The sequence below is a fragment of the Ziziphus jujuba genome, chromosome 12, assembly GCF_031755915.1.
Source record: "Ziziphus jujuba cultivar Dongzao chromosome 12, ASM3175591v1".
Lineage (NCBI taxonomy): Eukaryota > Viridiplantae > Streptophyta > Magnoliopsida > Rosales > Rhamnaceae > Ziziphus > Ziziphus jujuba.
The window spans coordinates 16874583-16900447 of NC_083390.1; the positions used below are offsets into that span (position 1 = coordinate 16874583).

The window sequence follows — 25865 nt, forward strand, 5'->3', positions numbered from 1 at the left end:
GAGTAATTTAGACGTCGACATATCTGATCCTATAAACAGTATTAAATCGTGGGATGAGCATCCACACTCCCCTTTCAGAAAAATTCAATCTCATTTTCAATCAATTTTTTTTCTTAATTTTTAATTTCCCACTTGTTAATTGTATATTATGATTATTATTTTAATTATTCTTACTATTATTATTTTTGTTTCAGCAAGTTCTTTATTGAATAAGATGGTTTAATATTATGAACTTATTTACTTCAAAGACTTTTTGGCTAAATATCAATAAATTTAGAGAATGCATATATCCTTATAAAAATCAAGATAACTCTAAATCTTCTATTTATAAGGAAAAAAAACTTAAGATAAAAGACAGAATCTTCACTGCAATTTTAAGTTTTTATTTATGTATGTGCTAAATATTGTTATATTGTCAATAATTCTAATTTCTTTAATACTAAAATTTAAATTTAAATTTTTTATTTTTATGTGATTTTTTGTTTTTTGGTCTTTTAAAATGCTAGCACAGTGTTATTAATTTAGAAAAATTGCATAATGATTAATACAATACATCCTAATCCAATACTATCTCCCTAATACTATGCAACATAAATAATACAAAATAATCCTAGCTACAAAGAAGTCCTAATAATTCATTTTCCTCACTCAATATAAAAGTTAATGCTAGAAATGGCCAATCAATTTGAAAACTCTCTTAAATTTCAGCTATCGAGCTGGATTTTTCATTATTGGATTCATTTTAATATCTGATAATTTAGCTTTGACTAACATGGATAATAGGAGAGATAAGAGATAAAGATACAAATATATACTTGTCTTCTAATTGCAAATTTTTTGAACATATAGCTACCACATTACAACACATATTATTTTTTTATAGCATATCTAAAATGCTATAAAAGATATGTGATTGCATTTTTAAAAATGCCATAACAACTTATGCTATAAAACGTTCTATTTTTTGTAGCATTTTTAAAATATTATGCTAAATACTATAAATAATCATTTAATATGTTAAATATATTTTATAGCATTTGAAAATGTTCTTTTAAGTAGATTTCATAGTATACGAAAATACTATATCACAATAACAAAAAAATAAATTTATAACACTTTAAAATGCTATTAAAATTATACTATAATAACATTTAATTAACTAGTGACAATCATTACAAATATCAGGAATATTAGTGTAACTAAAAATTATAATGATAATTTAAAATATCACTAAAAAGACAATTAATAATTTTTAAAAATACCATTAAAAAAATCATTAGATTAATACAATTAATCGATTAGTAAAATTTAAAAATGTCTGAAAAAATTATTAAAGATATTATAGAATCTTATTGAATTTTAAATATTAATTTATTATAAAAATCTAAAAATGCTAAAAAAAAAAGATTTAGAATTATTTTCAAAATGTTACTACTACTACTACTACTACTACTACTACTAATAAGAACAACAACAACAACAACAACAACAACAATTTAGATCAATTTTATGTATTTTTAGTGAAATAAATTAATAAAAATAATGTCATTTATCTATATGAGGATTTCAAATATTAATTTTAATTTTAATAATATTTTTATTACATTTTATGAATTTAATTTATAACACTACTTTTTTTTTTTTTTTTAAAGTGAAAGTTATGTCAAATTTAAAGTTGACAATAGTGAAAACAATAATCATGAAAATAATATATTAAAAAACAAATAATAAAAATTTAAAACTAATTCTTTCATAGATTGTCATCAACCATTCAAAAGATAAATAAAAATTATAATAATCAAAATTATAAAGAGAGCAAAAAAAAAAGTTTTGCAAAATCAAGTTTCTTTCCTATGTCTGAAACAATTACAAAAAAGATATTTAAATCTTGATCTAGAAACCCAAATGATAGTAACAATTTCAAAAATATAATCCCCATTAATGATTCCACCTCTTATTGTTCTTGCTCATAAAATGCAAGTGACAAAAAAAAATAAAAAATAAAAAATCTCCATGTTAGATAATCTAAAAACATCTAACTTAGCCAATAAAATAACACTAAAAATTAAAACAATATAAAAATAAAATAAAATTGATTAAATCAAAGTTTTACCCAAAGGTAATTCAAATTAAATACATCTATATAATACGAAACCTAAATTATGAATAAAAAATTATAAAACTAACATAAAAATCACAAATTCTACTAAAATTTTCAAAAAAATTAAACTTATAGAAATACAACAAACCTTAAAGCCAAAACTCAATATTTCATATTAAAACCAATAAGAACATATTTTTTGCTTTTTTATTTTTTTCAATCTTGTATGAACTGTATATATAAAAGAAAAGGGCCTTCTCGCCTATTTTCTCTGTCCTTGCAAAATTTGGTGAGTTTTTTTTTCTTTTTCTTTTTTTCAAATGTTTCAGACCAAATAAAAAGGGGGAAAAAAAAATCCCTCCAAATGGACCTCCCTTTTATTTTTTGAGTTCATAAAACCATGGTATGAAATTTTTTTCTCATTTAAATCGGAAAGAATTTTGAAAAAAGAAAGAGTAACACTTTTAATTATTTTTGAAAGTTAACTAACAATTTATATTGGAAGATAACCTAATAATATATATATATATATATATATATATATATATATTTATATATATCCCTCCAAACACATTTCCCTTTTAATCCAAAGTTATTTTTTTAGTTAATCCAATCATGGTATGATATTTTTACCTTATTTAAATAGGAAAGAATTTTGAAAAAAAATAACAATTTTTATTTTTATTTTTTGGATAACGAACAACTTCAATTAATATTATCTTTATTTTTATACAAGTAACAATATCAAAAAGAAAATTTTCATTTTAAAAATTATAATCTAATGACACGTCAAAATGTTATAAAACGATATCTTTTATTGACATTTAATAAACCAGTGATACTCATATAAATGATGTAAATACTATGTAACTTAAGGGTTGATGAAACACATTCAAAAAAAAAAAAAAAATACACTAAAGGCTTGATGAATAAATAGACAAATTGAAAAAGAAATTTTAGGAGAAGGTATTTAGATAGAGGTAAAATATACAAAGTGCTTATAACAGAGAATAAGAATAACATATATATGGTCTTGTGTTGTTTTATTAGGACTCGAATTACAAACTAAATGTATGAATATTTATTATTTATTCTGTATATATTTTTACTCATTTTATTTTCCTCCTAGTGATATTACTTTATCTTAATTTCTTATTCATGTTGAAATAGATCTAGAGAGAAATTATTATTAGTTATGAAATTTTAAAATTGGTGTGAACTCATTTGTATTTCTTTATAGCTTGTTCATCTTAGTTACTAATTATTTAATTTGTGACATTTTGGATTAAATTGACACAAAAATAAATGTCACTATATTAAGATTTTCTTATATAGTAATTCAATTTAATAGCAATTCTAAGTGTTATACTATATTAAGATTTTCTTATATAGTAATTCAATTTAATAGCAATTCTAAGTGTTATATTAAGTACATTTTATAACATTTGAAAATGCTATTTAAGTATATTCATAACATTTGAAAATGTTATAAATTTTCACAGCATTTTAATGTGTTATTGAAAAGTAAAATTTTATTCAACACATTTTAACAAGTAAAAAGCTGATTAAAAATGTTTTTGTTTTATATTAGTAATTGCATTTTTTTAAAATCTTGTATTTGTTGTAGTGCCAGTCTTACAAAGAATTATATACTTCAATTGTTTTGTAATTTTGTTTCGTTAATTTACTCAATTTTGAAATGAATTTCTGTTTTATATATTTGTTTCTTTTTCATTAATATTAATATAATTACTTTCTTTTTTTGGAGGAGAAAACGATGGCGATTGGCTTTCATCACCTTTTTACTATTGATTTCTCTAATGACGAAGAAGTGGGCACCAGTTTTGGATATGATGAATCAAGCTTTAGCTTTTTCAGTTGAGGTTTCTAATTGAGTATGATGAACCAATTTTAAAGCTTGGTAGAAGCCATAACATTTGAATTATGGTGAAGATGTACAGCAATATGGGTTGCTTTGGATTATTATGGGATCCTTAAAAGGACTAGTCTTGACACTATAGTATTTGTGAAGCCTGAATTGCAAGAAGATGATTTGCCATGGTTTGAAAGCATATATATATATATATATATATATATGTCTTGGAGCATGCAAGAATGGTTTTATAAAAGGATGTAGGCCTTTAATTGGCCTTGATAGTTGTCATATTAAAGGGAAACATTAAGGACAATTATTGGCTATTATTGGGGTAGATCCCCAAATAATGCAATAATGCAATATATCTTATAGCATATGCATTGGTGGAGGTTGAGATAAGGAAACATGGACATGGTTCTTAGAGTTCTTAATTGAGGATGTTGGTATTAGGAACACTAATAGCTATTGCTTTATCAGTGGCAAACAAAAAGAGTTGGTTAATAAAGTGCAGAAGTTTATGCTTGAAGTACAACATCGACATTGTGGAAGATACCTATACAAAAACTTCAGCCAATAGTTTAAAGGAGTGATTCTTCAAAACACTTTTTGGGCTATTGCAAAAGCAACTACTATTCTTATTTTTGAGGCCCATATGGAGAGAATGAAAGCCATTAACCCTAAGGCCTACGAATGGTTAAAAGATAAGACACCATGTCATTGGTCAAGGTCTCATTTTGGTCTAAGTATTAAGGCAGCCATATAGTTGAATAACTTGTATGAATTATTCAATGGGCTATTATAATAGCAAAAGATAAACCGATTATTACCTTATTAGATAATATAAGATGCTATGTCATGAAGAAGATGGCAACTAAAAGGGAAAAAATCAATAAGAGTACTGGATCTCTTGGGTCGGGAATTTCTAAATTATTTGAAGCATTGACATTGGAACCAAGACACTATTTAGTTGATTGGTAAGAAATTTGAAGTTTCTAGATAAAAGTCTTAGATGGGAGACAGTTTGTAATTGACTTACAATTAAATTCTTCTTCATGTAGAAGTTAGGACTTAAGTGGACTTCAATTCATGTGCACATGCCATAGCTACCATCTATTCCAGGAACCTCAATTCAATTAATTTTGTACATTCATGGCTTCATGGTTGGTGGCATACTCTCCAATTGCACATCCAATGAACAATCATGGATTATGGCCTAAAAGTTGTAAGCCACCACTATAGCCTCCATGGTTTCACAAACAGCCTGGACTAAGAAAGTTAAGAATAAGGGAACCAGATGAGTAGCCACAGAAGACAGGGAAACTTAAAAAAATAGGGAGCATCGCGAGATGCTCAAATTGTGGTCAATCTAGACATAGCTGTAGACATTGTAAGACAGCACCTAACTCCAATAGTTAGGTAATTTTTCTTTCTCTTTCATAAAATAATTTCAATACTAAAAATTTAATACCTCATATCTATGCATTTCATGGTAAGAAGAGGATAAAAAAAAAAAATGCAAAATAGGGAGAGATACATGACAATTAGGTTGTAAAAGGTGAAGATGCAATGTAAGGTATTGTTGAAGGTGCCAATGCTATACAAGTTGTAGTTCAAGATGCTATATAAGGCTTTGACCAAGATGCTGTGCAAGTTGCTAAGTAGGGTGGTGATAAGCAAGGCGCTATGTAACATGCATCATATGATTCAAGTGGCAGATTTCTAAATGAACAAGTTGTAAGTACACAACCGGCATTTACCTTCTTGTTTATTAGTTACAAGTCTATGAGTTGTCGATGTGTTGTTTACTTTGTTTTAGTTCGCGCTTAGACCTCCTAAACTTCCAATTAGAAGTACTGTCAAAGATGGCAATAACACATATATTTTCAATGGAAAACAACTACCACTAGAGTACCTAACTCCACCAAGACAGATAACTACACAAGTAAATGATTTAGGTGATAGATTTCTAAATGAACAAGTTGTAAGTACACTACCGGCCATTTTTCCTACTTTTGTCCACATTTCATCAACGGGTCATGCTAGAGACATAAATAGCCATAGATAATTATAAGATTATATCCTTCCGAATGAGATAAGAGAATTCCTACTATATTTTTACTATTCTTTTTTCTTCTTTTAATTGAAGAAATAATTGGAAAATAAAACAGCAAGTACAAAAATGAGTAATAACCCCCAGTAGAGACTGGTACGATTTAATTCAACATTTTGTTCATTCGGGTTTGATTGTGTCGTAGCTGCATTGTTGATATTTATCTATGATTCGGATTATATTTATCGTTGGATGAACTGCATTGTTGATATTGACCCCAAAAAAGAAACGGTAGGTACAGCTAGTCTATGAACAGCTAACCATCACACGGTAAAAATTGGATAGGTTCTATCTATAGTCATTGGGGCCTCCTGAAAAGATTTACTAAATTCATCAAGTTCTTCCAAAGGATCAAAACGGCCAGTTATTAATGGAATTCCTTGTCGGCTCTCTGTAAAATACGCGTTTGGGTGAGGACTTCCAAATACATCGTAAGCTAAACCGGTACTAACGAATAGCCAACTCGCAATCAATAGGGAAGGTATAGTAATGCTATGAATGACCCCACGCCAAATTTACAGATTGTACCCTTCCGGTTAGTCCATAAGGATCGGATACCCATATTCCCGGACCATACAATCCTGTTACATGAAATGCGCCAAAACCAAAGCAAGCTAGCCTTGAAAGAAATAAATGAATTCCAAAGATTTTGGGCAAATCCAAAGAGGGTTTTCCTGTACGTTCATCACAAAATATTTCTAGACCCCAATACACCCAATGCTGCTGCCAAAAAGCATAAGCAAGAAAACACAATATGTGCACTGGCCACACCTTCGTAACTCCAAATACCCGGATTCGTTATAGTCCTAATAATTCGCCGATCCGCCATGATATAACCCATTTGATGTTTTCCCAAAATGCTCGATCCCAATAGGAAAAAGGTAAAAATTTTTTGATATATCTCTACCACTATTTAGTTACTCAATTTATTTTTTTTTCCAACAAATTCTGATTTTTCTAATGATCTAGATTCATATCAGGATTGGTAAGTGTAAAGGCTAAGGACAAGAGTAAAATAAAGAAAAACGAACTTTTTCATTGAAAGATTGATTATCCAATTGATTTGGCAATAACGAAAAGATTATTAGTAATCCATGCCGCTTTCGTTAAAGCGCATATCCATATGGATAGAAATATATCACTCGCTTCTCTGTTCCAACATGACAATTCTAATCGAAATATCTCGATCGGGTAAAAGAACGAAGAAATACCATATAACCAAATATATCTGACAAGTCACACTATATGTCAATCCACGATGCATCTTCCTCTCCAGGTTCGAAAAGGAACTTTTTGAACACCAATAGGCATTAAATGAAATAAAAATTAATTACTATAGCTCACTTTGATGTGAAAGCGTAACAATGTATTTATTGTCTTAATAATATTGTTCTTTATCCTATTTTATCCATAGATCGAATAAGTTTATTAAAAAAGAAGACAGAAATACTAAAGGAAAATTCTTTCAAATAGGTCTTTTGAATGATGAAAAAAAATATATATATAAATGCAATCACTAATATAAAAGGTATCAACCTCTTACCATTGCGTATTGGTACTTATCGGGTGTAGAATAGATCTGCTTCTTTTTGTTCCTACAAACTAAATTGTTCCATTATTACTAAAAGAATAGAACAAATATTAATCCTTTCCTCGAGATAATCCACTCAAAAGGGAAGGTCTATAGTATAGTTTTTTTCCAGTGCAATAAAGTTACATAGTGTCTATTTTTCATTGATAGAGGGGTATTTCCATGGGTTTGCCTTGGTATTGTGTTCATACCGTCGTATTGAATGATCCCGGTCATTTGCTTGCTGGATGTGGAAAAACACAGAATTAACAATTTCAGATTATACAGAAAAAAAACCAAAAGGCATTGAGAAGAACAAAGAAAAAGACAACTTCTTGCTTGTGAATATCTGAATAGGACGAACCGCTCTGTGGATTGCTTCAAAACAATTAGAATTAGTCGGTCAACTGGAATGTGTAGAATTGTTGATGTGTTGTTTACTATGTTTTAATTTGAGCTTAGACCTAATCTTCTCATTAGAAGTACTGTCAAAAATGGCAATAGCTCATATATTGTTAATGGAAAACAACTACCATTAGAGCACCCAACTCCACCAAGATAGGCAATTACACAAGTGACATCACAGGCAACAACACAAGGAAGACTAGAGGCAACAACATATGCAAGGCCACGGTCAACAACACAATAAAAAACATAGAGAAATACTTAGCTGCTAGCAAAACCAACAAAGAAGCCACCAAAACAATCATTTAGAAGGTCAACTAGAAAACATATTAGCCAATCCAAGTAGCCACTGATTAAGACAACAGCTAAGGGAAAGAGAAAGAAAGTTGCAAATTAAATTAGATGTGGGAATATTCTTAGGTTTCATTTTGAAATGTTAATACTTTATATTTTGAAATATGTTGATTCTTTAGTATGGTGATGTAATAATTTTGGTACTAGTGTCTTTTTCACAATATATTATTGGTATTGTAAAAAATATATATTATGCTTAGTAGACACTTGACAATTAAGAATGGATAGTAGCAAACGGTGGATGGAATATAGCATGTTTATGGTGAATCTTTATTATAATGTGACAAATATTCACCTTGAACAAGTTTTTGGCTTAAGGCTATTGGCTTGATAAAATGTATTTTGTTTTATGTGGATATTGATATATGAAGCCATACAGAGCTTAATGAATGAAAAAGATCATTTTGTCCAATGTGTGTTATTGTCATTTTTTTTTGTTTTTTTGGGTTATAGCAATGGTGAATAATAAATATTAAAAATATTATTTTACTTTAGTTTTTATACATTTCTTGGTTAATTATTTTACTTTTAGTTTCGACGTGTTTTGATATTCTTATAGTTTAGTTTATATGTTTCATGTTGAATACTCTTATAGGGTTTTTTACAATACACTGGCATCTTCAATACTAAATCCTCTTCTCTGTTAACAAGGATGTAGCTGTTACATTATCATAATTAATTATGAGTTACTTGTTTGTCACATAACATCTTGAAAATAAAAGTTACCCAAAAAGATAACCAATTCTCCTAACCCTCCTATCCCTCCTTGCCATATCCTAAATCCTATGAGATTTGCGTTCTTCCCCAATAAATATGCGAAACCCACAACAAATATGAACAATGCAATCCACAAAACCCAGGCTTTTGTATGAAGCTTTGAATTGTCATCCTCTAATTTTTCCCTAGATTATAGTAGTCTAGGTACTACTTCTCTAGATTGATCAAACATTGGGGGGTCAATGCACACAAAAAAATTTGCATTTCTTTATCTGCAATCAATATTAAAACACAAAAATTAGGAAAACAGCATGCATATTTTGCAATTATGAAACATATCAAATGAAAAAGTAAATGAATTATGAATGTTATTATTAATAGAAAACATATCTAATTGTTTTTCCTTGCCAATACTTATATCAATCTATATAATTGCTCTCTTTGATACATTTAATTTCAACAACAATTTTCGGTGGGGAAAAAAAAAAAAATCAACTACAATTTAGTTCCATTAATCTTTAATTACCTTAAAGTTCGAGCATCCAACAAACCTTTTTCCTAGATTAAGATAGGTCCATGAGGTCTTCTCAATTGTTGGATCACCACAATAACACTTCATTGACTCTATTGAGTGAGATCCAACCTTCTTAATTTGAACGATCTATCAAAAACTAATCTTTTCGTTCCCCCTTTATTGTTTTCCCCTTTCTCATTTGCCCTAATTCTCAATTTCAATGTGCAATACTAGCAACATGCATAAGAATAAATGACAATGGGGATATAGCCTTAACATCTTATGTAACACACGTGCAAGAATTAGGGATTCAGCCTTCAAGAGATCGCGTGCAATTCAGCAACCAAGTAAAAAAGAACATAGTTACTCCTCCTTAACCGTTCACGTGTTTATCATGGGACACTTTTGTTTGATTTGTAACAAAAGTTTGACCTAGAGACCACATGTGATGAAATTTTAAAAGTTTAAAGATCAAAGTGGGAAAAAAATTTAGTTTAAAAACCAAAATGGGAATGATCATATAGTTTAGTAACCAAAGCTGAGAAAAATTCTAGGTTTACTTTCAACGGTGCAGGGGGAATTAAATGTTTTTGGTAAAATGTCAGGGGAAAAAAAAAAAAAAAAAGTTAAAGAGGACAAAGTGCAAGTGCGGATAAAGGTTAAGGACAACCATACCAATAACTTAAAAAATAAAAAATAAAAAAATAAAAAGTAAAAATGCCCAACTTCAATACTTTTTATTTTTATTTTTTCTTGTCAAATTATTATCCTTTTATGGCAATGTTTGATAAAAACGAACCGTTTTGAAGTTGAAACCTAACCCTAAACCCTTATAAAAACTCCTCTTTTCTAACAGTCGTCCAAATTCATAGTTCAACTGGCGAAGCAAAGCCGTCAATTACGGTAGGGTATCTTAGTATGATCCATTGTGTATCTCTTACATTTTCTTGTTCAATTTAAATTCATTGTTTTGGTACAATCAAATCGATTTATCTTTTTATTCCTTAAATTTTTTAAATTTTAATTTTATTAGTTTAAATTTTTTTCTGGGTCTGTGATGCACCGGCAAGCCCCTTGCTGCGTATAGTTTTTTCGTCGCAAGGAAAATTCGAGAAAATGGGTATTAAAGAGGTGCTAAATTTAAACTATTGGCATGAGTTTGTGCGATGGATTTGATGTCTTCTTTCGCGCAATTCTCTTTACGCCCGAATAAAGAAATTAACCCTGATGTTGAACCTTGGAAATGGCAAAGCAAAATGATGAGTTTGTTTTTTTTCCTTAATCTGAATTCTGATGTGAAATGCGTTATCGTGGTCTTCAAAGTTCTCTGATTGCTTTGCTGGCTCTTACCATTATTATGTTTAAGAAATTATTTGGATGCTTCTCAATTTTTTTTCTTACTAATGCTCAAATGATTAGCACTTTTTCGTTTTGTTTTGTTGTGAGCAACAGTGCGCTTTTAGATTAATTGGTTGATGTTACTCCGTTTGATTTTCTTTTGTGTTGTATTTTCATTTTTTCTATTTGGGGTATTCTCTTACATCTACTCTGCTAGTTAGTGTAATGAAGGTATCTTTAAGACAAAGCCAGATCGATAAGATTCGCTGACCAAAACATTTGGAGGTTGAGTCCCCAATATCTTCGCAGATTAGTAAATGAGACCCATCAAAAGCCTGAGAGCAGTATTTTTTTTTAAAATTTTTTTTTCCCCATCGAAGCTGATATAGAATGTTAGCAGGATTATAATTTTATTCTTGTTGGGGGCTGTTATTCGGACCAGTAGTAGATCAATTTTGAAATTGATGACTTATGCATTAGGTAGTCAAATGTTAATGCTAGTTTGAGTTGCATATAAATGTTTGATTTGGTATTTGTGATGTTATTTCACAAATTTGGCTCTCTGTCTATGAGCAGAATATATATATATATATATATGTGTGTGTGTGTGTGTGTGTGTGTGTATAATATTTTATGATTATTAATATTATTTTTTTTTGCCTTGGAATTTTTCTACATACATTAGTCTTGAGTGTATAGAACAATACATATTTCTTTGAAATTTGTAGTTAGTGTCTTTTTGTGGACCTTTTCTGGCTACCTGAAGCCACTGGTTGCAGTGTCAGCAAAATGATGAGATTCTTTAGTCTGAATTAACATGTGGAATCCCATATCGTATTGGTCTTCAAAGTTCTCTGATTGCTTTTGCTGGTATTGGCTTGTAAAATGAAAAATTAAAAAAAAAAAAAAAAAAAAACCAAAACATTCCAGGTTATATTTTATAACTTTTGTGGTGTGAAGTGTTCTTATGCAATGATAAAAAACCTAAGTGTTATTCAATTATCTGTTTGACTAAATGCCTCGCTGAATTGGTTGGATGTTGCATTTCTAATGTTCTAGAGCAATCCTAGAGTCTGTCAACCCTTAATTTGTGTGTATTTGACATGATTACTTTTTTCTTTGAAACTTGTAGTTATTGTCTGTTTGTGGACCTTTTCTTGGCTACCTGAAGCTAATGGTTGCAGTACCAGCAAAATGATGAGGTTTTTTAGACTGAATTAACATGTGGAATCGCATATCATATTGGTCTTCAAAGTTCTCTGATTGCTTTTGCTGATATTGGCTTGTAAAATGAAAATAAATAAATAAATGAATGAATCATTCCAAGTTATATACGTGTGGTGTAAAGTATTCGTATGTATTGATAAAACCTATTAAGTGATTTTCAATTATTCAACTATCTGTTTGATTAAATGCCTCTCTAAATTGGCTGGATGTTGCATTTCCAGTGCTCTAGAGCTATCCTAAAGTCTGTCAGCCCTTAATTTATGTGTACTTGACATGATTACTGGTGCTGCAAGGATTGACCAATGTGGCCTTTTTATTTTTATATGGAATTTTGATATTTTGATTATATGCTGTATGTCAACCAAGTAATGAACGCTTGAAAGGATTTTTTCCCTGCTAGATATGGATTTAATTAGAAATACTTCCAATGGTTTCTGCTTTGATGTTGAATTCCTTATGAAATCAACAAAATGAATGAATGCACCAAAATTCATAGTCTGTCATGTACATGTATTTCAGGCTGTACGAGCATGGTGCGATAATATAATATTTTTTAGCTTGTTCATAGCTGCTTTATGTCTTTGTTCAATGACAATCAAAGCAAAAGCTAGGGAAGAAGACATGTTATTGTATCGTAACTTTTCTTTGATCTCATAATACTTAATTGTCTTCTTATTCTTGTCCCATATTGCAGACTTTGAGGGGGGCTAGATAAAAAACATTACTTAATCTATGTTCTTTTATGGTATTTGCTCCGTTATCTATTTATTTATTTTTTCATGTTGGCCAAAAAAAAAAAAAAAAAAAATTGGAGACAATAACATGAAGAATAATATCAACTTTTATTTTTTTTAATATTATTTTTAATTATGTGTGATTAGTTTCTTGATCATGAATCTATTGTGTTTCCTCCTTGGTGGTGAAATCTCCTGTACTTATATCAGTTAAAATAAGTAGAATAGTTGGCGAAAATCAACGAAATATCGTCGATATTTTTACCGATATTTACGAAAAGATTCAAAAAAATCATAAGAAGATGTCGGTTTGTTAGTACAACCGAAGATGATTTTTACTGTTATGTTTTAACCTAATGAAAATGGGCTGGACTTCTAGAAATGTGTAGGGCTGCTGGGTTGAGTATTTCACAAACTTGAGGTAATAAACTGGGCTCACCGCTCATGGCTGAAACAAACATGAGGCTTTCTCAAAACAAAATAAATATAAATTTCTAAAATATGTTTAAATAGTAATTAGTTTCTACCATAAAAATTACTTTACACTTTCAAGTAAAAAATGGAAGGGTAATAACAATGATAAATAAAATAAAATACAATAATTATGATGCAAATAAATTAGCAGAGGGCTTACGTATTGATCAATCTCATTGAATAGATTCTTAAGATTTTAAAAATCACATAATTATATTAATATTTAAAACTTTTAAGCGTGTTAATTAATATAGAATTTTAATGTTTTATATATATATATATATATATTGTCTCAAAAAATATTGCTATATATGATAAAAAAAAGTAAATACTTATTACTATATAAATTATAACTTGGTAATTTATGTTATATTTAACCAACATTATTATTTCATTTTTTTTTTTGGGTGAATAAAAAAAGATGCCTCATGTAGTATCATAAAGCATTAGGTGACCGCATGGCATTGCAGCATGGAATCATTTGAGGCAATAACGAAATTAGTCAAGATTCGAATTTAAATTTCCAAATCTACAAATGTGAAGGTTAAATGGTTTTTTTCCGCTAAGCTATTAACATTATTATTTTAGTTAATGTATTATTTTGTTCTTATACAATTTAAAATTTTTTTACATGCAAAATTGTATGCTTTTAATATAAAATATGTAAATTTTATAATTTTATCTAAATTTTTGTTGATATCGATATTTTCATCGAAATTTTCATAAAATTATATCATCAATATTTTCATCGACATCAATTTTATCATTGTTGGGAGTACTTAACCTTTTTTTATTAATCAAGATTTAAAAAAAAAAAAACTATTTATCATTATTGTAGATTAAAACTGGACCGTTTTCAAAGAGTGAACATTAATTAATTGCGCACTCTTTTATGTCTTATTCATAAAATTAATACCAAGTGTGGGAAGTTTAGGTAGCTATTAATTACTTGATAATTAAGTCTAAGGTAACTAAGAATATTTGTAGGAGGTATAGTGCAAAAATTTCCGAAAGCCCATTAATTATACACTCTAATTATGAGCATCCTTCTTAAATGCAATTACCAATTTATTTGGAAAAATAATTATGGTCCACAAGTTTGTGCTATTAAAAAAGGTCGGAGGAGCACAAAGAAATAGTATCATCCAATTCCTATCTGCCTTTCCATTGTGAAAATGGAAAAGTGTTCCTCCAAGTTAGCTTTCTTGATTGCTCTGATGTTGGTTTTAGCTTTGGGTACATTTCTCCAGCTCCTTCAGTTTTTTCTTCTTCTTTTTATTTATTTTTATTTGTTTTTTTAATTTTTTAATTTTACTTTCAATAAAAAATTAAATGCAATTAAACTTTGTTGGATATTATATATGTATTGCAGGCTGTGACGCAAGAGGTGCAGAAAGAAATCATGTAGAGTGTAAATCATGCAACACTCCAGCAGAATGTTCTGATGATCCAGCCAAGTGCATTTGCGTTTTAAGCTGTTGCGTGTGTAGATCTGAGGAAGCTCACCCTTTTAGATTTAAAGGAAACTAATTGAATCACTAAACTCAATATATGACAATGCCTTGGCTTAATTAATGTTGTTGAACCACCATATGGGAAATTGATATTAATTGTTGCGTTCAATTAGTATATGTGGTACTCCTTGGAAATTAAATGGCCTATATGGTTATTATTATTTTCTAATAAAATAATTAAGTTTTATGTTGCTCTCCATGTTATATTTTATCTTCTGCATTTTGATATAAATCTATTCAATGAGATTCTAAAAAGGATATCATCAAGTTAAAAAATTAGGAAAAATAAATTTATCTATTAAAGCCGTTGAATTTAATTGAGTTCATTTATCATTAATTTTTTAAATTAAAAATGTCCATATTAAAATTTAATTATAAATATATATATATATATATATAGATGATCACTATTGCACATATGTATTTATAATGAAATAGGGAATATGATATCAACATGTCATTAATTGATATTGTGCATGTAATATATACATTTTATGATGTAGACAAAACTTCACATTTCTTCCTCCATGTCCCATTGACGAATACGGTACCACACACATTGACCTTGGCTACGACACAAATTATCCAATTATAGAACAATATTGTATCTTTTCTAGTAAGATTTACTGTGTAAGTGTTCAAAAATTGCAAGGGAAAAATTCACATGCCTTTCCCACTGTGGGTCACAAATTAAGGTTGGTGACGAAGAGCTAATAGTAATGGTTTTAATTTGTAGGCATGGCTTTTTTTGTTTTTTGTTTTTTTTTGGTTTTTTTGTCTCTTTTGATGAAGGAAAAAATTCATTAAAAAAAAAGCAAAAACAAGATGAAAGACTCCAAAAAGGAGGATTACAAAACAAGGCCACTGCTGAGCATCTCAGAGGCTAGAATATCAAGAAAATCCCTTGGAAGGGAGCTCTGACAACCAACGCTCAAATAAAAAACAACATTATCATGCGGAGCTTTCTTAGCTAAACAATCACCCAAATAGTTAGACTCTCTAGGACTCCACGACATATCCAAAATATTTTTAGCAAAAGTGTTTTTGATTTGAAGGAAAACATATCTGGTATCCCATGCAGAAGGGTCCTTAGAGCTTGAAATTCATCCACTTTGATAGAATCTGTAGACCATAAAAGCTTCCTCCAGTTTTGATTAGCAACAACAGACACAGCCTAACTCACGGCTTTCAGTTCAGCATCGAGAGCATGTCTGCATTTGGTGTGCATAGAGGCAAAAAAGAGAAGGAATCCTCTTCAGTCTCTCACAACAAAAGCTAGTCCAGCTTCACCATTGATAAAGGCTGCATCTATGTTGATCTTCCACCATCCTTCAGGGGGATGTTGCCAGATATTTAAAACATTTTGGGGGGAGTCTTTCGAATCATTGGAGGTGTCAAGGAACTCCTCAACCAAGCTATTGAAGTGAGACATATCCTCTGTGAAGCAACCAGAGCCAAAGAAAAGTTTTTTGTTTTGGCAATTCCAAGCAAAATACAACAAAGTGGCAATGAAAATAGAAATTTCTTTACTCTCCATGTTCTAGAAACAAGCTTTTGACTTAGGACTAATGCAAAACTCCATAAGCTCCTCAATGTTAGGGATCCTCCGGTGATCCAATCTACAACCCCATTTGCTAGTAAAAACAAGTCTTTTTATGCTATGACATTCCTTGAATATGTGAAATGGTATTTCCTCCTCAGCATCGTAGAAAATACAAGTACGTTCTCCCTTTCCAAGTTTACCGGAGATCAAAACACGTGTGGGAATGACATTGGATTTAATTCTCCACAAGAAAATTCTAAGGCGTTCATGGATTTTTAATTTCCAAAGCTTTTTCCAGCCTCCAATAAGGACATTAGACTCGGGAACCCCTTAGAGAGAATTATAGCAACTTTTAATAGAGAATCTTCCTTCCTTATTCCCCATCCAGATGAGTTTATTCCTATAATTAACTTGGAGCCACTCCAGCTTTAAGATAGCCTTAGTTAAGATATTTGAAAAAATGCTTCGAATTATGCTTACGTTCCAAACATGGCTACTAAAATCCCATAATTCAAAGACTCTTCTGTAATTTGAGGTGTCAACTCCTTTTTTTGCCAAAGGGCAACTATTAGGGAGCTCAAGTAACAAGGGGTCATTCCATAATCTATTGAAAAACCACCTCCAATACGAAAGTAGAAGCCTTCATGCAAGATTTTCCTTGACTTCACTATCCCTTTCCAAATCCACGAGGTTCCTTTCTTCAATTTGTAAATAAAGAAAGTTTCATTCTAAAGGTATTTTGCTCTCAGCAATTTCATCCATAAGCAATCCTCCTTGCAAGCCAATTTCCATACTAGCTTGGCAAGCAAGGCCACATTCATATCTCTGAATTTCCTAAGGCCGAGACTTCCCATTTTCTTGGGTTTATAGACATCTTTCCAAGCCTTCAAAGCCAAGAAACCTAAAGCATTAGGTTTAGTCTCCCACCAAAATCTTCAAACGAGAGCATTTAAATCCTCACAGATTTTGAGGGATGATAATTAGTGGCCATCAAATATGTCGGCATAGCTTGGATAACTGATTTAAAGGGTTGCTTTGCCTGCTTTAGAAAGAAGGTGTTTATTCCACCCTCTAATATACTTTTGATTCTATCTTTTAGATTGAACAATTCCTTTGATTTGTTCCTTCCAAATAAAAAGGAGTTTCCTAAGCTCGTTAAAGCCTAAAATTTCCTTGACGATCTTCTTGTCTCTTTGAAGGGTAGACTAAGAGAAAAGAATGTTGGACTTTTCAGTGTTGGCTTGTTATCTTGATCATTCACAGTAAATATTGAAACAATCATTAACTGTCATTGCTTCAAGGAGATTGGCTCTGCACATTATGAGAAGATCATCTACGTACATTAAGTGAGAGATAACTGGAGCATTTCAAAAGACTTTGATCCCATGAATCTTTCCATCATTCTCTTCTTTCAACAGAAGTCTTTAAAGAAATTCAGAACAATGAATGAAAAGTAATGGGAACAGCGGGTAGCTTTATCGGAGAACTTTCTCTGGATTGAAAGAACCACAAACATTCCCATTCAAAAAAAGAGAAAATCCCATTGAGCTAACGCAACTATGAATCATCTCACGGAAACCCAAAGAGAAGCCCTAAGCTCCAAGGGCTTTATCAAGTAAATTCCATTCAAGTCGGTCATAGGCTTTCTTGAGATTAATTTTAATGATTATGAGACCTTTCTTCCCCTTGTGAGTCTTGACTTTGTGGATGATTTCTTGGACCACTATAGGATTTTTAGCTATCCATCTACCTCTATCGAAGGCCCCTTGATAAGGAAAGATGATTTTATAAAGCAATTTGCTAAGTTTGCCTGCTAAATCTTTGGCCACAATCTTGTAAGTAAAGTTACAGAGGCTGATCAGATGAAACTGGTTGAAGTCTTAGGGGTTATTTGTTTTAGAGATAAGAACAAGGAATGTTTCATTTGCACCACAAGGAATCCTTTTCAGTCTAAAGCATTCTTGGATAAACTTCACCACTTTATCTTACATTGTTCACCAATAACTTCTAAAGAAAATTCCTGGGAAGCCATCTGGACAAAGGATCTTTAAGGGATGAAGACACCTAACAACATCCTTACCTTACTCTATAGTAGGAATTCTAAGAAGTTCTATATTCTTTTTTTGAGTAGTATAGTTACCCTTTAAATCTTTAAAAGAGTTGTTAATGCAAGAAAACTCTAATTTGTAAAGTTCTTGGAATTTCTTAATAAAGTAATGACTTATCTGAGCAGGATCATCAATGCATTCTTTATTCACTTTAATAGCCTGCACCTTGTTCCTTCTTCTCCTAGCTAGAAGGCTAGAATGAAAGAAATTAGTATTTTTGTCCCCTTCCTTCAGCCACGTCTTCCTAGATTTTTGCCATAGGATTTACTCCCATTTTGCCTCGTGTATTCTCAAGTTATCTAAAATATTCTATTTTTCAGCAAAGTTCCACTCTTTCTTCTGTTGGATGGATTTCAATTCAAGTTCCAGTCCCTGAATTTGCTTATTGGCAAATCCAAAAGTTGTTTTGTTCCAAATTCTCAAAGCTTTAGATGTCTCTGCTAAGCTTCTCTTCAGTTTAATGCAATCTAAACCCTAACTCTAGTCTGCATTTCACGCCTTATCCACCATGTAGGAGATTAACTTATTTGACATCCAAGCTTTGAAAAATCTAAAAAGTCTCTTTTGGTTTTTGTTTTCTCCTACTGTCCGTATAAGAATGGGGCAATGGTTGATTCTTCAAACATAAGATGTTCAATCAAAGCTTGAGGATTATCTTCCAGCTAAAGTCTGTTCGCAACTACCCTATCAAGTCTTTCTCTAATAAAGGCCATCCTTTTTGGCGATTATCCCATGTGTACTGACCACCTATAAATCCTAAATCAATACCACCAGCATCATGTAAGAATTGTTGAAGGTAAATTTTTCTTTTCCAATTTTGATGTCCTCCAAATTTTTCAATACTATCAACAATCTCATTGAGACCACCAAACGACATACAAGAATTGTTTAGGTTATTAACTAAAAAGATCAATTGTTTCCAAAAATCTTTTTCTCTCTGTAATAGGGAAGGTCAAAGCAGGCTAGCATATTCCAAGTGTGATTCCCTTCTCCATCTCGAAAGTATAGTAGATGACATAGTTAGATGTCAAGTTATCTCCAAATCTATATCTTTAGCCCACGTTAGGCATAAACCTCTTATATTTCCTTCAGCTTCTATAATTTCAGCCTTGTAAAAGCCTAAGGCTTTACATATCCATTCAAGACGATTGCATCCTCTTTTAGTTTCACAAAGGAAAATGCAAGAAGGGTTGTATTATTTCACCAAATTTTTGAGAACATTAAAAACAGTTGGGTGACCAAGATTTCTGTAGTTTCATGACAAAATCTTCATGGCTGTGGGAGGGGCATGGTTAGGCCCGCCTCCTCGGCCTAATGAAAATCCAGTTGTCGTTTGGAAGATGAGCTAGTCTCTCCTCTATTTCTCTGCGCTTTCCGCCTGGCCTCTTTCTTCTACGACCAAAACTTGTCTTTGTTTCTCCCTTGACTAATGATTCTTTTTCTATTTAATGGTGTCGTAGTAAAACTTTCTCTTGACTCTTCTTTGATATACAATGGGGAGACTACTGAATTTGCTTGAGATAGGTTGGATTTACTGGGCACGTAGTTTCTCTCTCTTTCTCTCTCTCTCTCTCCCCCCCCCCCCCCCTTGAAATCCAAAAAATAAATATTTTGACTTGAACTGGAAATGTTAATAGCAAACTCCTTGATAAAATCTTGGTCACAAGGCTTCTGGTGGATATAAAGCTCATTATATCTTTCTTTCTCTTGGGTTTCCTCAATTATAAGAAAGCCCTTTGGAGGCCCAGTTAGGTCCATTAAAGCAGGTCTTTTTGAAGTAAGAGGAGGGCTTTCTTTGGAGTTATTAACATGTTTAGAATGAAAAGCTTGAAAATGATTGGGTGGCTTAGACCTAGCAACTCTAAAAGGTCCAGGTTAGTATGGCCCAATTCCTTCCTTTAACCTGCTTACGAGATAGCAATAAGCTGAATGATATTAGAACTGGAACACGGCATGCTAAAGTTCCTTCTTGAAATCCCATCCTTGTCTCCTTAGCATGTGGCTTAGGACATCTAATTAAGGGCATATCTCTCTAACATTTCTATATTCAATTTCTAAATTTCTTTGACAAAATTTGTTGTCGTTTTGATTTAGATCCTCGAGCTTCGAGAAGCTATTGGAAAGATTGGTATTGAGCAACTGTGAATTGATGGTTTTTTATACTCCCTGGCATTTGTCAATGGGTTAATGAAAAGGATGGATCCCGGTGACTCCGATTTTACCCATGGACCATACAAATGAGCCTCCTTCTAGTCTCTGTTTTTATGGTTACTGGCTTATCGAAATGGCACTTTCCAATAACATAAAACAGACGACTGCACTTTTAGCAGAAATTCCCTAGCTGTTTGAACTTGAATTGTATCCAAGGCTCTTCTCCTTGAATCTTTCCAAGAAGAAACTTGTTAGGATGGTTTATTCTGTAATAGCCCAGTTCCTTTGCATGAGATATTGTCCACTATGGACTCCGTCTGCATAGTTTTAAAAGGCTTCTCATAGGTTAGCGATCCCACCCTTTCACCTGCTAGTGCCACTGGCCCGGGTAATGAGCTTTGATACCAACTGTAACAGCCCAGTCCACCCGCATGAGATATTGTTCGCTTTGAACCCCGCCCGCACAGTTTTAAAATGCCTCTCAAGGGAAAGATATCCATATCATTTTATAAGGCGTGCTTCGTTCTCCTTCCAATAGGTGTAAAATCTTACAATTCACCTCTCTTGGAGCCCAGTGTCCTCGCTGGCACACCGATCTAGGTCTGGCTCTGATACCAATTGTAACAGCCTAGTCCACTCGCATGAGATATTGTCCGCTTTGAGCCCTTCCCGCATGCTTTTAAAAGGCCTCTTATGGGTTAGGGGTCCCACCCCTTCACCTTCTAATCCCATTGGCCTGGGTAATCAGCTCTGATACCAACTGTAACAGCTCAGTACATCCATATGAGATCTTGTCCGCTTTGGATCCCATCCTTACGGTTTTAAAAGGTTCCTCAAAGGTTAGGAGTCCCACCCTTTTACCTGCTAGTCCCACTGGCCCAGGTAACTAGTTCTGATATCAGTTGTAACAGCCCAATCCACTCGCATGAGATATTGTCCGCTTTGAGCCTCACCAGCTCTGATACCAACTGTAATAGCCCAGTCCACCCGCATGAGATATTGTCCGTTTTGGACCCCGTCCGTACGGTTTTAAAAGGCCTCTCATGGGTTAGGGGTCCCACCCCTTCATCTGCCAGTCTCACTGGCCCGAGTAACCAGCTCTGATACCAACTGTAACAGCCCAGTCCACCCACATGAGATATTATCCGCTTTGGGTCCTGCTCGCACAATTTTAAAAAGCCTCTCAAGGGAAAGGTATTCACACTCCCTTATAAGGCATGCTTCGTTTTCTTTTCCAACCAATGTTGGATCTCACATATTCAATGTCAATGTCCACCTTAAAACAAAGGTATCTATGGGCGATAACACATTTTCTGCCTATATTTCTTATTAGAGAAGCTGTGTCTTTATGTAGGTACATTAGGGGAAGACCATGAATTTGAACTGAGAATGTAGAAAATTGAAAAGAAATCTCAGATGAAGTCCTCGATTCCGACCATTCTTTGAGGGTAAGGTGAGCTCCGTTCACTGTCATGGTTTACTTCTATAAATAAAATCTTTATCCAAAACTCTCACAAAGAAAAATTTGAAAACATTTTCATTTAATTTCTCAATTCGAACTTTGCCTTTCAATTTCCAAGTTTTTAATACTATCTTTGTTATAGTGAAGCTTCAGAAACAACGAGTGGTTAGGACTTTTCCAATAGGAATTTTGTTGTTCACCAAAGAATTTGGGTTAGATTTGGGTTAGAGGATGAGCGTATTGAGAGATTCATAAGAGGAATCATCTGGTTTTGTTTTTGATTAGGTCCATGGGGAAATAAAAGGGGGAAAGAAACAAAAGGGGCAAAAAAACATAAGGAAAAGAGAAATTCCTAGATTGTAAGGATGAAAGATTTAACAATTGGTAGATCATCATGGGTTTTTATGTTTTTTATCAGTCTAAGCCTTTAAATTAAGTAAGAAAGACGAAAGGAGTGATTATGTTGTAGAGAGAGAGGGTCTACACAGCATCCTTTTACATTGTAAAGCCTTGAAATTAAGCAAGAAACACGAAAGTAGTGATCATGTTGTGGTAATTTTCTTATTTTTTTGGGTCTTGCTACAATGGTTGGTCAACTCTTACATCGAGGGGCTGGCAGTTCCTCTTATTGATGGCCACAACAGTTGCAGTTGTTGAAGAGACTCTAATCTTAATGAATGAAATAGGAAAATTTAAGGAAGATGAGTATTTTTTGTATTTTTCGTAGGCGTGGCTTATAAATAGTGCAGTTGTTGAAGAGACTCTACTTTTAATGAATGAAGGAGGAAAATTTAAGGAAGATGAGCATTTTTGTATTTTTCGTAGGCGTGGCTTATAAACAGAGGATTTTGAAGGGATTATTTCATTAATCTATTTAAAATTTGGGATAAATATAAAAATATATATTTTTAAAGTATTTAATATATTTAGACTCTTTGATCTTCATTCTATCCTATGTGGAAATCTATATTACCTTTTTAGTAAAATGAAATTACCTTTAAATGTATTGTTCCGCTTTTTTTTTTTTTCATTTTTTTTATGATCTTGCAAAATCAATTTAAAAACTTGAAAGTCTTCTTAATCTATTTTTTTTATAATTATTTTATTTATTATAAAAAAACAATGTGATCATTTTAATCAAATAAGCTTTTTAACAATGTGATAATTTGTCAAATTTATTTAATTAAATGTATTAAAATGTGTTATGATTTGTCAAACATATTTAATTAATTATATTATAATTTTTTAGATATATTTAACAAGAAGTATTTGTCAAATATAAAACTTACTTAGGAAAGCTTAACTAACTAAAATTATTATATAGTTTTTTCTAAAAGGAAAAATGATCATATAATTTAAATAGAAATATATATTAAAAAAATTCAAAGTCTTCAAAATAATTATTGCAAAAAAAAAAAAAAAATATATATATATATATATTAAAAGTAATTAAACTTTACAATGGGTTTAAAGGTAATTTAGACTACTAAATACGGGGAGAAAGTGAATATTATATAGGGGTGTAGATGATTTATTACAAATTAGAGAAGTGTTTTTATATTCATCCCAAATCTCGGGGGTTGTAAATGAAACATTCCTTATTTTAAATGGGATTGGAGATTTTTATCCCCTTTTTCATGTTCTCATTTCGAGAAAGTTTTATATGCAACAATTACTCCATCTTGCTTATCTGACGTGGTATCAAAATCCATTTACAAGTTAATGCGTAAGTAAAATATTACTTAAATTTCCACACCACATTGTAACAATTTTTGCACAATGCCAACAAATGGCTCCCCTTGATCTTCATTAATCAAATCATTATCTTCAATTGGCTCTCCTTCTACATCTTCAAATTCGGCTGCCTCGGTTTTAGCATATTCTGCATTTCCCATATTGTTGACATGCTTTTACAGTGAATATTCATTAGATTTATGTTTTGGTTAATTGAATTTGAAACACTTTAGAGGTTGGTCTCGAGCATAAGGATTAGGTTGTTGAGTTTCAGGCTACTAATTAGATTGCTTGGTGTTTTGTTTAGGCTATTGGTAAGATGGTTTAGTATTTAAGTTTGGTGGTTTGGGTTTGTCATTGTAGAAATCTAAGAGTGGCTTCCATTTTGTGGGATCTTGATGCGTGCTTCTTTGCAGCTGTCTCTCAATTTTGGTGGCAAAGTTTACACCATTACCTTAATTGTTCATTGTAGTCAATTCAAATCTATCTTAAATTGGTAGGTGTTCTTCATTTTCATTCAAGTTATTTCTATCAAGGTTGTTGAGTTTTAGGCTACTAATTAGATTGCTTAGTGTTTGGTCTAGGCTGTTGGTAAGATTAGTATTTAAGTTTGGTGGTTTGGGTTTGTCATTGTAGAATTCTAAGAGTGGCTTCCATTTTGTGGGAGCTTGAGGCATGCCTCTTTGCAGCTGTCTCTCAATTTTGGTGGTAAAGTTTATACCATCATCCTGATTGTTCATTGTAACTAATTCAAATCTATCTTAAATTGGTAAACTCAAGCCAGTGAGATATCTATTAGCTAGGTGTTCTTCATTTTCATTCAAGTTATTTCTAGCACTAAGTCTGCAGAATTCAGTAGTGTAGGATTCAACACTCTTACTACCTTGTTTATAGTTGTGGTACTTTTGAAATAAAATTGTGCTATTGTCTTGACGTAAAAACCTAGCCTTCAACAATTTTCTCATCTTAGGCCAAGTTTGGGATAAATTTTTCCTTTCTCTTAATATGTCACAATTCAATTGTTCCTACAAGTTATGGTTCCTCCTTTAAATATATAAGTAGCCACCTTAACTTTCTTCTTCTTTGGAACATAGGTAGATTTGAAGAAAACCTTATCAGTAGCAAATCAATCTATAAATTCCTCAATGCCAAATTGTCCATCAAAGTATTGGATATCCATATTTAATTTAAATTCAGAGTGTCAATGGTTGACTTTATACCTGTAATTCTCCAAAGGTGGTTGATGAAATTTCTAACTACCATTCACCTCCAATTATTCTTTAAAACTCGAATCAGGAGTGAATTGCTCCTGAACTCGATGCAAAGATGGGGTCTAAACAAACAATGGAGGTTAAAGTGTTGGGAATTGGAGTTGATTAGGGAACAAGGTTTCAATAAGATCTATAACTTGCTGAATAGGTTATGGTGGAATTTTGTGGTTTTGCAATACTAAAATATTTATAAGCACAAAAGTCAAGTAATATAATGGTTTTGAGTAAACCAGTTTATCAAAATCAAAGGAATAATTGTATTAACTAAACCAAGTAAAATATTGATATTGAATTAAACACCCATATTTTGATTAAGAGTAAACAAAAACTAACTAATTTGTCAACTAAATAATAAAAGTAAAAGAACACAAAATAAATTTAGGTCAAGTGCCAATACTGATACAATAAGGACAATGATATAACATATAAGGGATTTAAAAGATAAGCTCACCATGCTTAATCAAAAAAATTATAAAAAGTTATTTTTACACATTTAAGATAATTATTACCCAAGGTAATTGTGAGATCCCACATTGGTTGGAAATGGGAACGAAGCAGGCCTTATAAGGAGGTGTGGATACCTTTCCCTTAAAAGGCCTTTTAAAACCATGCGGACTGGATCCAAAGCAAACAATATCTCATGCGGGTGGTCTGGGCTATTA

At 31.6% G+C, this 25865-nt stretch overlaps 1 long non-coding RNA gene and 3 other non-coding genes across 4 annotated transcripts; all 4 read left to right on the top strand.

Annotated features, from left to right (window-relative positions):
* Positions 1-10476: 10476 nt before the first annotated feature.
* Positions 10477-15131, top strand: LOC125418771 (uncharacterized). The gene is made up of 2 exons (XR_007237801.2): positions 10477-14656; positions 14793-15131. It is a non-coding gene; the product is annotated as an uncharacterized LOC125418771 (long non-coding RNA).
* Positions 10898-10983, top strand: LOC112490415 (small nucleolar RNA R160). The gene has a single exon (XR_003054625.2). It is a non-coding gene; the product is annotated as a small nucleolar RNA R160 (small nucleolar RNA).
* On the top strand, positions 11769-11848 carry LOC112490414 (small nucleolar RNA R160). The gene has a single exon (XR_003054624.3). It is a non-coding gene; the product is annotated as a small nucleolar RNA R160 (small nucleolar RNA).
* LOC112493260 (small nucleolar RNA R160) lies at positions 12174-12253 on the top strand. Its single transcript, XR_003057688.1, has one exon. It is a non-coding gene; the product is annotated as a small nucleolar RNA R160 (small nucleolar RNA).
* Positions 15132-25865: the final 10734 nt, after the last annotated feature.